Source organism: Oratosquilla oratoria, chromosome 2 (assembly GCF_046742065.1).
Source record: "Oratosquilla oratoria isolate Oo_2021 chromosome 2, ASM4674206v1, whole genome shotgun sequence".
Taxonomy (NCBI): Eukaryota; Metazoa; Arthropoda; class Malacostraca; order Stomatopoda; family Squillidae; genus Oratosquilla; species Oratosquilla oratoria.
In genome coordinates, this window is record NC_134778.1 from 4,678,633 (window position 1) to 4,688,632 (window position 10,000).

Here is a 10,000-nt window from a genome sequence, read left to right on the forward strand (position 1 = left end):
ATTTATTTTTTCCCTAATTATTTTCAGTTTGGTGGGATATATTTCTAGTAGAGCTTGTTCAAAAGCGTTACCCTCCTCTGATCTGGATTTCGGTTCTACTGAGCCTTCTTTAGGGAATATTCTAACTCTGATCTCTTCTTTGGTCCTTTTTCTTGTAGCCCAGTCGAGTAATTCTCTGCGGAATCTTTCCCAGTAAGATGGGCTCAGTGCTTGTACATCCGCGTTAGGATTGTAGTTTTTTAGTTCTTGATGTTTAGTAACTCGTGTATTCGTACAATTTTTTGTTCTAAATTATATCATAAAACTCTGGTAAAAATTTTAAGGTTTGTATGTATTGGTTGCTGATCGTGTGCAGAAATTCTATGTTTATCGTTAATGTTAATATTTTGTGCTCTTGTGTGCCTATGTTCGACCATTCTAGATTAAAGCTTCATCATTGTCAATTCCCTTTAATGTAATTGTATTGATACAAGTCATGGCTATTTTGTGCTCTTGTGTGCCTATGTTCGACCATTCTAGATTAAAGCTTCATCATCGTCACTACTATATACATTGAGAATTGGGTTCAGAATCCCCTTTAGTGTAATTGTTTTCATACAAGACATGATTCTTGTACAAATCTCTCTCTTTACAAAAAGATAAATAAATAAATAAATAAATAAATAGATAAATAAATAAATAAATAAATAAATAAATAAATAAATAAATAAATAAATAAATAAATAAATAAATAAATAAATAAATAAATAAATAAAATAAATAAAATAAATAAAATAAATAAAATAAATAAGATAAATAAGATAAAGAAGATAAATAAGATAAAGAAGATAAATAAGATAAATAAGATAAATAAATAAAATAAGTAAAATAAATAAAATAAATGAAATAAATAAAATAAATAGAATTAATAAAATTAATAGAATAAATAAAATAAATAAAATGAAACAAAATAAACAAAATAAACAAAATAAACAAAATAAATAAAATAAATGAAATAAATAAAATAAATAAATAGATAAATAAATAAATAGATAAATAAATAAATAAATAAATAAATGAATAAATAAAAGAAAATAGTGGGTTGTCACAACTAACTGGGCTCTGCCCTACCAGGGGAATGGTGAGTTTTTATCAGTGAGGACCTGAGTAACAAAGTTCTAATTCCTAGTATACTTTTGTTCACGTTTAACAAAGTGTTGATGTCAGGCACAGATAGTTAAATGTTAGTAGCTATCATGATGCTCATTACTTCAATAAAGGCAATGATTCTCGTTAGAACGTTTGGGGTATACAAGAGTGGCGGACTTCTGCTTGTTTTGCGTTAGGATCGCATTCAGGAGAGCCTTGTGCTTTCAACAATCTTGCGCTCCTTTGGTGAATTCAAGTTTGGTTGTTATTTGCATTCATTGGTAATTAAACAATATTTTTAATGCTTGTCGAAAGTTGAGATTTTTATCAAATGAATTTTACTGGTAATTCTGCTTTTTGTACAATAATCCTAATGTCTTTCTAGTTTAGAATAACTGTATTATCTATGCTAAGGAATGTTTTATCATACCGTCAAGATTTAATAAGCGACAGGAACACATCATAATCAAAGTTCAATAATCCTTATGTCGTTCTAATTTAGAATAATTGTATTATCTATGCTAAGGAATGTTTTATCACATCGTCAAGATTTAATAAGCGACAGGAACACATCATAATCAAAGTTCAATAACCACACTAAGGTTCACATTCTTCGTAAAGTTGGAGGAGAGATTTATGAGAATGAATCCTTTTTCCATAACTTTGCCTCTCCTCGCTTGGTGCTGTAAATCATATTCAAGTACACGGTTCACAAATTGGTTTTCACTCCTCTTGTCCATGGAGAATTCAAATAATCTCAAAGTCCACATGATTTTTTTTCTTCTTTTTTAACTTTGCTTGCGAATATCCCTACCCACCTCACACCCTTTCTACATGTATTTACCAAGAGTATATTTTTTCTCTATTGTTAGTTACAATTCTATTAACAATTCAGTCCTACCGCCCTAAACTCTTGAGGGACTTCTTTCAGGTCTACTGTGATGCGTATAGCCTCAACACGCCATCAGCTTTTTATTTCTTTTTACCTTTAAAAATCCATTTCAGCCAGTCCAATTACTTCACATAGCAGACCACGAAAACCTCCTTTTACCGTTCATAAATTTTCTTAAAAAATATCACCATAAAAATAAACATAAATATTTTGAAAATGTGACGGCCCCTGATTTAATGAAATTGCAATAAGGGTAAGATTTACGGGTTAATTGCCGTGGTACAGGCCAAGTGTCCTGCTCGGAGGATCCCTCGGTTATTTCTTTATGCAGATGGGGGACCTACTTCGGTCTTGTTGGGTTCTTGAATGAGGGGCACAATTCAGAACGAGGTTTGATCTCCATTTTAATATGTATGATATAGACCTAAACACATTAGATGAATTATGTCATTATAATATATTGGAGAAGGACTGGTATATGAATATATATATATATATATATATATATATATGCATATATATATATATATATATATATATATATATATATATATATACACGTCTGTGTCTAAGTGAGTGGTTGCCCAGTTTGGTTGAAGGAGGTGGTGCCAGCCCAAACTGATCCTGTCACAGATGTCTCTGCGCCCCGACCCGATGTTTGTTGCCTTAGCTGAGCCAAAGTGTAGCAAACCCTTGGGTCCTGGTTGTAGCAGCAGTGAGGAGGATCCAGTGGTGGACGACATGGTGGATAACATCGATCTTGACTGAAGATAGACATGCCCGATACTGGGCACATGGACTTTAATGAACCTGACATGTAGGTTTTGACTATCCCTTTGATTTTTTTTAAACAAACCAAAGCAAGGATAGTTAGTTAGTAAACCACATTAATTCCTCCTTGCATGAACAGATGAATTACCCATGCATTGTGAACGTAATCATTTTGGTGTCGTGTGGATGTTAAAAAAAAACAAAACAAAAAAAAAACGGTCCTACCGGGCATGCTGGGGCCTGGCAGATAGGGCCGGGCCCGTCAATGTCTGTTAGGTATTAAGCCCACTATTTCATGACTTCAGACCTTCATCCGCACAACTGATGATAAACCAACGAAATGATGTGTCTGGTCTGGTCTGGTGTGGTGTGTGGTTGGTGGTGTGCATTTATGTATGTAAAGCGTGCATACAGTAATGCATTCCGACGAACTCACCAGTCCTTATTTTCCGCACGTTCTTGGCGTCAGTTGAATTTTGTTTGGATATCCGAATTGGTTCGAACATGTATCCTTGTACCGTACCCACTTTGGAACCCGAAAGGCTATCCAACTCCGATAAATCTTCTTCACTCGATGTAAAGTCACTTTCGTATCGTGTGCCGGCCATGTTGAAGAATGTAAACAGCAACTTTTACGTCATCAGTATGCTCTAGCGGTGAAAAATGTAAATGCAACCGTGAAAAGTCCGTTTGCTATCAGGCACTTTTAAGATCATGCTATTTGGATAAAATCAAGATTATAAAATGGTAGAAACGTGCATTTTAGTGTTCTAACTTCTTGGTTGATATTTTAGAGCTGCCTTTAATCATGACGTCATTTCCTGTCTTCTTACTCTCGCTTGGGTCTTTGACTTCATTCCCTTGTACTATAATTTTTCCTTTCTCTTTCTCTCTCTTTTTCACGAAAATATCTTTTGTCTACCAAAATTGTCTTTTATTCTTTAATTGTCTGGACCTTAATATCTCTCTCTCTCTCTCTCTCTCTCTCTCTCTCTCTCTCTCTCTCTCTCTCTCTCTCTCTCTCTCTCTCTCTCTCTCTCTCTCTCTCTCTCTCTCTCTCTCTCTCTCTCTCTCTCTCTCTCTCTCTCTCTCTCTCTCTCTCTCTCTCTCTCTCTCTCTCTCTCTCTCTCTTTCACTGACCGCTTATCTCTCTATTTTGCTTTGTTTTTCTCCATATATACATACATGTATTATACAACTACATCTCATTCTCTTCGTTAAATTTTTACAATGTGCTCTGAGTAGTATTACAGTTTTACACATTTCTTAACAGTTTTTACCTTCATTTCTTTAGATATTTTGCGTTACATATATTATACAACTAAATCTTATTCTCTTCATTAAATTTTTACAATGTGTTCTGAGTAGTATTACAGTTTTTCAAATTTTATAAAAAAGTTTTTACCTTCATTTCTTTAGATATTTTGCCTTCTCTTTCACCCATCCATTACAGTTTCCCTTCCTTGCCTAATCTGATAGATCCGACAAGAAACAAATTACCCCAATATAAATTTATTTATTGTCAAATTGTTTTATTTTCCCAGCAATATGCTATATTTTGCAAAATATGTTTATTTCAGGGTAATCTCAAATGTAAATGCATTCTGAAAGTATGCTTCCAAATATCTTAATCTTTGTCTTATCTCAGACACATGTAGATAGTTATGTTATCATATACATTCACAAGAGCAAAGGAAAGATCCAAAACTAATTACTCCTTTACAACTGAAATCAACTGAAATTGCTTTTGCTATTCTTCCATCCCCCAACTTCCCTTAACTTTCGCACTACCTACCTTATGTCTTTCCTGTCTCAGCTCTCCCTCCTCCTCCTCCTCCACCTCTTCCTTCTCTTCTACGTCCTCGTTCTCCTCCTCATTCTCCAGTGCTTCCAATTTATTTCACTTTAATCATTCTCTCCTTCTAACTTTCCCTTTCTCTTCAATCCCGTTTTATATCAACAACATCTTTGTTTCCCTTATCTTTTCCATTCATGTTCTCATTTACTTATGAATTTGACTCGGCTATCCCCACTTATAATGGAGAAAAGAGACTTTACATGTCTGCTATCTTTCGAGCCCTATTTCATTATATCACTTACCAATCTATCCTTTTATTTTTCAACTTTGCTTAGCTATTACTTTTTTTTTTTTCTCTAAGCAAATTTTCTTTTCACGAACATGTGTTTGTTTGAAATATCAGCCTTTATTTATTTTTTATCTACACATATTCCCAAACATTCTTCCTCAAGTTCCTTCTTTCGTCTCAATGTAATTTTTTATATATTTATTACCCTTGTGCAATACTACTAAATAATGCATACTCTCTACAATCGCTATATTTAAATCAATATCTATTTTGTACATACAAATGTTTATATTCTCCTACGTTTTAACATCACCCATACCGTTAACTTTATTTTTTCCAATTCCTCTTTATTGCTTTCTACCAATATTACATTGTTATGCAAACTTAAAGTAATTCCATCTTTGCCTCGGACTTCTCGTTCGATTTTTTTTTGTTCTAATCTTAGGTTTTGTTATTCTTTGTCGATTCAACTATAGTTGAATCACACAACTATAGTTGAATTACACAACTATAGTTGAATCACACAAATGTACTTCCATGACAGTCATTTGTCTCCTCTTCATACATATAGAGATAATAATCTTTTTCAGCCACATTAATTTTCCACTTTAATTCCTTGCCATCACGATTAACTGACAAGGAGTTCGACGGAAGCATATACGGAAACTGATACGTAGTCAAGCCAAAGACTCGAACCCAGCTGAGACGTAACAGATGAACAATGACTTAAACCATAGCGCTTTTTATATATGTAACATATATAGATATGATGAAAAGATTCCAGTACACGTGTGAAAATATATCCCAAAGAGCCAATGCGTTCGTGATATTCTGCTTTCTATTTTCAAGTGTATTTATGTGATTTTTTCATACTTATATGTTTCTCTAATTGAATTCCAAGTTTTGTGTTTAATTTTTTTTTTCATTCTTCTGCCCAATTCTATTTCTTCATTTGTCTATTTTCAACGCTTTACATGAAACGCCTCTATTAGCATATTTTCACTCATACTCAGATATCCTAATCATAAGAACATAAGAATGAAAGAGACTGCAGGAGACCATAAGGCCTACACTAGGCAGCTCCGTATCCATCACCACCTGTCATCCCCATCCATAAAGTTGTCTAATCGTTTCTTAAAATAACTGATAGTTTCAGAGCTTACTACATGGTTACTAAGTTTATTCCATTCATAAACCACCATATTAGTCAACCAATTCTTGCCTATTTCCTTTTTAAATCTAAATTTGTCCAATTTATAACCATTACTGCGTGTCACCCCTGCTGTTTTAGTATGATGACCTTGTTTGCATCACCCTTGTTAAAGCCTTTGATCCACTTGAACACCTCTATTAGATCACCCTGCACTAATGTTCTTTACCAATGGGAAGTTTCAAACTCTATTCCCACTTATTTTCTTTCGACATTGCTTCTGACCTAGGGCAGTGGACAAGATACAGGGATGGCCCGACATCCAGAATGTACCAAGATAAGAGGGAAGGAAGAGGGTAGAGGGGAGGGGAGTATATAAGGGATGGAATGGGTGGGAGTGGTTTCTATGCCTTTGTTTTTTGGCTACCTCCAGTGTAAGGGGGGGGAGAAAGCCTTTGGTTTATGTATGTATGTATGTATTAATTTGATATACTCTTTTCCTCAAAATGCTTATGTGTTTCATGAATCGCATTACATGAAACACTACTTTTGTTGATATTTAATAAGCTTACTATCGTAATACGTCCTGCGATTTATGCAATTTTGAATGATGAAGATTTCGAGCTAAGTTTTCTTTCTTTGATTCTTTGTCTCCCTTCCAGCATATGTAACGAGTCTTGATCCCAATCGGCCTTTTCAAGCTTGATTAATCCCAATTTTTCTTAGGCATTCTAAAGAAGATTAGATTACTTTGTTTCAAGAGAGCAAGGAATTGCACAAGCAAGTATTTCCACACACACACACACACACACACACGCACACACACACACACACACACACACACACACACACACACACACACACACACACACACACACACACACGCACGCACGCACGCACACACACACACACACACACACACACACACACACACACACACACACACACACACACACACACACACACACACACACACGCACACACACACACACACACACACACACACACACACACACACACACACACACACACACACACACACACACACACACACACACACACACACACACACACACACACACACACACACACATGCATACATACACACACACAGTATATGAGAGTATGATTACATGCATATAAATGGGTATAGATGTATTTACATACATGTTTACATATATTCTATGTAAGTGTGTATACGTATGTGTATATGTATGTGTATGTGTATGTGTATGTGTATGTGTATGTGTATGTGTATGTGTATGTGTATGTGTATGTGTATGTGTATGTGCATGTGCATGCGTGAATGTTTGCATCCGAAAGAGACGCTGCATGCGTGCATTTGTTATCTGAGTTGGACGAGGCAGAAGGAGAAGAATGAAACTTTCTTGTTTCAGTGCAATTAGGCAGGTCACCTGAAATTATGCTAACTTTCGATACAACGAACATTTGCCGGACGGGCAGAAACTCTCATAACAAGTTTAATTTTATTTTGCAACATATTGCCAGAGAGGTAAAATTGTAGGCTTTAGTGATTGCTTTGTTTTATAATTACGGAAACAAATTTATTAATCTATTCTTGAACTTTATGTTGTAGTATTAGATTTGGGCAATCTTTAATTTTTATTTTTCCACTCTTTAGTCAAAGATGTTTTCTAGGATATATATTTTTTTCATTTAACTGAATGGATCCAAGTATTTTGTGATTTAAAAATGAATATTTGTGACTCAGAATGCTCTGAAAAAATCACACAGTAAACACGATATTTGTGATTCATATTGGAAACACCAATACATAGATATCTTCACCAATAAAATCCAGGGATGTATTGTAATCATCAAACAGGACTTGAGGTATTTTTGAATTTCGTCATGGATTCCCAAAAATGTATATATGTGGAGCCTTTGATTGCCAATTTTTATTTATTCATTTGTTTATTTATTTATCTATTTATTTTTTATCTATCTTTTTCATTTATTTATATATTTACTTATTTATTTATAAATTTCATTAGCTTATTATATATTTATTCATCTATTTATTTATTTATTTATTTATCTATTTATTTTGTTTTATCTTTTTATCATTATATTTTTTGGCATCCGACCTCGTAATGGACCAAAAAATCTCCTGCCGCTATGCTCCTGCTTTGTAATCCTTATGTTGCTGTTTTTTAATTTTAGCCTAGTTGATGATGTTCATTCTTTCATCTAACATTAACTTAAGTTAGTAGTAAAACAGCTCTTGTTATCAAAGATGTACTAGAGAAGAACAAAAACGGTGTCTCCATTCGGAACAACACCAGGAGTTCAAGAAACAGATAACACAAACACCTCAGAAAACAGAAACTGTTTCAACAGCTAAGGAGGCAGGGACGGGTTAGGAACCACTAAGAAAAACAGGAACAAGAGCAACAAGCGGTATTATCTAATGTAGAATTCCTCAATCTTTTTTCCTTTACGTATCCCAGGAGTATCGTACCCCCATCTGTGTCAAGTACCCATGGAAATCGTCCCGCGAACTACTGATCTAACGTGGCAGAAACAGACACCGTGTTTGGGGATGTTTTTGAACTTGAAGGTCTGTTGTGAACCACACCGTGTATTCCCAACATTCTGGTCTTGTAGTCTCAATGAATCGCAGTACTTTTGCTTATTAATTTTGAATGCTTTGTTCCACAAAGTAACGTGGTCCTCTTGTAGGTTATACTAAAAGACTAACAAAAATAATTAAGCAACCCAGAAGTGGCTATGATCTTGCCAGATACAGCGGAGATGAAGAAACATATAATTGAATGCGTGGGTCTAGGAGAGTTTGTCTAAAATAATTTGTCTAAAATATAACTTGCCTGAATCAATTTGTCTAAAACAATTTGTCTAAAGTACAATTCATCCATAAACAATTTGTCTAAAATACAATTTGTCTAACCCTACCAATTTAGGAATGAGCAACACTGAGAAATAGATTCAATTTATAATTTATTAATAAGGAACGAAATTTATTAACAATAAAATTTTATTAAGACATTCTAAATTTATCAATATAATCATAGCTTTATTAAAACATACTATCTACTGAGAAGAGCGGTGGCGTCCTGTGTTACTCACAGCTCGATTGGATTTGTGTGTTTCTTGCCAGATGGTTTACAGGATTACAAATGAACTTTTCGAAATAGGATTATACGCGGTCACATAAAGATACTGTATAGCTTGTACGACCTACATAGGTGTGCAACACAAAAAGAGAATGATGTCACAATATAACGTCGCTGGTAGCAAATATTCTTTTACTCATTAAAGGACAATACGTATATTATCATTCTCGAAATAGAGATATGGAGATGCTGATCAGGAGTCACATTTGAAATGGGGTTGCATGAATTTTTTCTAATTAACTAATGTATATATTCGTCCACCAGATTATATGCTCGAGCTAGTGACGTCATAGATGAGAGCTGAGCGTATCTTCTTTTTTTATTTTTTATTTAAAAAAAAAAAAAAAAACTTAAACACAGGTAAAAATTTAAGTTTTACATAATATCTCCTTCGCACACAAACACTCAAATTAAAGATATTAAAGTGGGCGTATAAGTATGTATATATGCATTTATATGTAATATACATGGATATGTGTATGTATGTATGTATGTGTGTATGCATGTAGGTATGTGTGTATGCATGTAGGTATGTGTATGTATGTGTGCCTATGTATGTGTATATGTGTATGTATATATGTGTGTGTATGTGTTTTTGTGTGCATATGTATGTGTTTGTGTAGGATTTGACGCTTTCACTTTTAATGATATTGAATACAGACAACATTCTGGCCCCGCCATGGGTAGTCCCCTTTCTGCAGTGTTAGCAAATTTATACATGGAAATACTCGAAACAGAAGAATACATGACAATAATGGGTAGGAATAGTAAATGGTTTAGGTATATTGATGACATACTCGTAATTGTACCTAAGGAT

General features: G+C 34.1%; 1 protein-coding gene across 3 annotated transcripts in view; it reads left to right on the forward strand.

The window, feature by feature from the left end:
* LOC143036805 (uncharacterized) overlaps positions 1–10,000 on the forward strand; it is a 1,429,357-nt gene that overhangs the window by 932,007 nt on the left and 487,350 nt on the right. The window lies entirely within an intron of this gene.